Here is a 4,338-nt window from a genome sequence, read left to right on the forward strand (position 1 = left end):
AATTGAAAGTATAGAGATGGTAAACCTAGAGGGGGGGTGAATAGGTTTCTACAAATTTTAGTTCTTTCTTTGCAATATTAGGCTTTGCGGAATATAAAGATGAGCCTAATGCAAACTAGGTGAAGCAACCTATATGAGGATACAACTAACTCAAGCACGAAGGCTCTCACGGGCGAGTTAAATCACAAGTAAGGAGTTCGGTTAGAGATAACCGATAGCACGCGGAGACGAGGATGTATTCCCGTGTTCCCTTGCTTTGCAACAAGGTACGTCACGTTTGGAGGAGTGGAGGTCCCACGAAGGATTCCCCGCGCCACGAAGGCTCACCCTATTCTCCGGAGCCTATCCCACGAAGGAATAGCTCACTCACTTGTGGTAGACTTTGAGGTAGCTTCCGGACTCCTCTTGCCCACCTAGGGTTTCCAAGGAACCCTAGGAAGCAAGCTTCTCAATGAATACAAGGGGGAATGAGATTTGGCTTGGTAGAACGGTAGATCGGGTCCTCCTCTAGTGATTCCCCGGAGGGATTTGAGTTTGGGTGGAGGAGGAGGGAGATCTGAGGCTTTTGGTGTTTCTAGCAATGGAGTAGGAGAGAGAGAGCTCAAGAACAGTTTATAGTATGTTGCCTAACCCTTCCAAGGTAGAAGAAGGGGTATTTATAGTGTTCTTCAAAATCGGCCGTTGCCACTTGCCACCTCGGCATTCTTCCCGACAAACCCGGTCGAGACCGGACCACGAGACCGGACAGCCCGGTCGTGAGGCCGGTCGGACCGGACCGGTGGCCGGAGCACCTTTGCGTCGTCCTGGCGCTTCTCCGGTTGGTGCCGGTTGCTGCCCGGTTTCCGAGCGGTCGACCGGACGGAGCGCCGGACCCGCCGGTCGGGAGCCCGGTCGGCCGGGCCACGGGACCGGACCTGCTGGTCCTCCTTTGGAGCCCGGTTTCCGACCGGTCGGCCGACGATCGCCGGACGGCTGGTTGCTTGGCCGGTTGGACCGGGCAGGTGACCGGATTTCTCCTGTAACCCCTTTTTGATTGTTGTTGAAATGGGGGGTCTCCTTTAGCCTTCTTGTTCCATTGATACACCTTTATACCTCTTTGGCTAATACCTGGGAATCATCTAGCAGTCATGTATTAGTCCAACTACACTAGCACGGTGTCATTGTTACCAAAATAATGGATAAGGGTAAAATACCCTTACAATCTCCCCCTTTTGGTATACGATGACAAACCGAGCTAGAGTCTCAAATAGATATTATGATAAGCTCTAAACCTTGATTCCATATAAGATATTACGAAAGCTCCCCCATAGTGTGTGCACTTGGAGAATTTGCGTTTGAATGCAAAGTGCACCACTTGTGAGACATGAGAAGCTCCCCCAATATCTTTAGGAAACAAGCATGGTATGGAGATGTGCATATCAAGATATATAAGCATAACACACATAAACATCCTAACATAGAGTAGCACACATAATAGTCGTCCATACACATCCATACATGAATTATTGGAAATAGCAAATAGTTCTTGAAAAACTCAAAGTAAACAAGCACAAGCCATATAAAATCCAAATAAGGCAACTCCCATGGCTTGTGGCACTCAAAGAACCCCGTGGTCCTAGACTCTACTCTCTTCTCCCCCTTTGGCATCGGAACACCAAAAAGGCGAAGAAAAGAGGAGAGATGCTATCGCACCCATCGGTAGTGACCAAACCCAAGCGAGGAGGAGCTCTCGCGTGCATCATCATCGGCCGCATCATCATCATCACCCGCATCATCATCGGCATCCTCAGCGGTAGGAGTGGGAGCACGAGCGGACCTAGTAGGAAGAGCACCATGAGCGTACACGGAGTAGTCGAAGTTCCGAAGCATCTCATCGGTAAGAAGAGGCATCTCCCACCGAGGAGCTACCACGGAGCTCCATCTCGGGTCCGGGAGGAGGAACAGGGTGGTTCCTTGAGGCCATGAATTCATTCCGGCGCCTCCGTGTCTCTCGAGTCATAGAAAGAGTCCGATGTGCAACATCATTGCTGTTCTTGCACATTTGGAACATGCATGTGAAGAAACGAGCAGCCCCATGCTTTGGGAGCGCCGAGAGTGACCGGAGCTAGCATCATGATCATGGTGTGCCTTGGAGCGGCGCTCGGAGGTGGGCATCATGGAGGGAACGTACGGACGAGTGGCCTCTCGAATGGGAAACCTGAAGAGGTCCATGATGACTCTTTCACCACGAGCGTTCCGAGGAGCGGGAACAATGTAGTTGATGAGCCGCTGAACATACTGGGCGTAGTTAGGAGTCATGCGGTCCATAATGGCTCTCCTCAGTTCACAGTAGATTAGATCACAGCCATCAATCTTCCTTACCCTGTCAGGATGCCAATAGTACATCAAGTTGAGGTGATAGTTCCGGACTTCACTGTGGTCGCCAGACTTGCTGATGAGGTTCTCACGGAACAGCTTGGCAAGTACCAGATAGGAGTAGTACATCCCGAGAGATAGTGGGAGGTCCGGGTGTAGGGTTCGCGGGATAGCGAGAAAGAGATGTCACCCTTTGTAAGCCTGGACCGTGAATGAATCCTGTTTCCTGGATTACTGTCATCACCACAACCCATGGCTGCACGGAACTGAGAGTAGGAGCATGAGTACTTCGTCTTGCCGGTCATCCAGGTGAGGGTGCGGTCCTCATCATCATGAAAGTAGACGGTGCAGTGAAGCGGCGGACAAGGAGAGGACAAAAGGTGGGATCATCTTGGGTATCATCCGGCTTGAGGCACACGAGGTCATACAATCCCAGACTCTTCAAGGTTTGAACCACAAAACGGTACTTTGTGGCTTCATGCAGGGCAAGCTCGTCAGGATTGATGGCCTTGGGTGATACAATATTACCATGCTTCATAAACTCATGAGAATCATAGAAACCCTCCCAGAGGGCTGCTTGTGTGTTGGTCCAGAATGCCCTGTCAGAACGAGTGTAAGTTGGCTCCTTAAAGCGATACGGATTGACTGTCCTCCATTCCTGCCACTCAAGACGGTTTGCAAGCCCAACATTCATGGTTGGCACTACCTCATCATCCTCGTGGACAACTTGCTTATCCTTGTGCTTGGTAGCAACAGACTTGGTTCTACCCCCAACTGAGCTACCACCGTCAGTACCCTGCTGAGCTTGAGGAGGAACGCGGCTACTAGAACGGCGAGGAGGATCAGTCCTTCCTCTCTTGGAAGCACTGCCACGTGGTGGCTCACCACTCCAACTACCTGTGAATGAGAAAATAGAGCAAGGATAGCAGTGGGGTAAGTGTACATGTCATCGGTAAGAGAGAAACCAAGAGAGCATAGCATATATTCAAGTGTAGTGATGAAATTGTGCGAAAGCCGGGCAGCTCGGCGCGAGAGGCCGGTCAAACCGGACAGCGAGACCGGACTGGCCGGTTTCCGACCGGTTGACCGGGCCATGAACCGAGCCGGCCGGTTGAGCGGCCGGTCGACCGGGCGAGTGACCGGGTATGTCGAGTTGTGATGATGTGCCCAGATTTTCTACCACAAAACCATGCAAAAGCTCATAAACTTGAATATAGACTATAGCAATGTAGTGGAGAAGTGCATTGTGGTGTGAGACACTCTAAAGGCATGAGGACTTTACAAACCCTAACCCTAACCCTAAGTTTTCTCAACTTTTGGCAAGATCTTGCAATGTGTGAGGAGGACTAGAGAATAGGGAGGAAAGGAGAGTACATTACCCGAAGACATTGTCCTTCTTGGTCAAGGGAGCAAGAAGAACACGAGGTAGGGCTTCAAAACCAAGAACTCCAAAAATTCCCAAACTAGTTGGAGAGGGACCAAATCCTTCGGTGGAGATGTTCCAAGGGCCCCGATCTATGGTGTGGTGGAGTTTGGGGAAGTTCTTGTGGTGGGAAGTGCCTAGACCTTGATGGAGGTGTTGAGGGCGCCGGCCATGGTGGTTGGAGATTGGGGAACAATGGGGAAGAAGACCCCAAGGGGTATCCCGTCCCCAATATATAGGTGGCGGCGCGACCGGTCGAGAGTCCGGTCAGACCGGGCAGGTGACCGGCTGACCCGGCCCAGACTCCGGTTTCCGACCGGTCAACCGGACCGTCCGGTCAGGGATCCGGTCCGACCGGACCAGGGACCGGGCAGCCCAGAATTTTCCAATTTTGCCTCGTTTTTTGCCCCTATGCTTTGTGTAATGTGCGTGAGTGCTCAAATGATGACATGTACATATAGATAGATAGATGATGATGAGATGAGCATAGACATGGGGTTGGAAAACACAAAATTCTCTAGGCATACCCATTGGAGAGAAAATCCAAACAAGATGTGAAT

The sequence above is a fragment of the Lolium rigidum genome, chromosome 2 (assembly GCF_022539505.1).
Source record: "Lolium rigidum isolate FL_2022 chromosome 2, APGP_CSIRO_Lrig_0.1, whole genome shotgun sequence".
Classification (NCBI taxonomy): Eukaryota; Viridiplantae; Streptophyta; class Magnoliopsida; order Poales; family Poaceae; genus Lolium; species Lolium rigidum.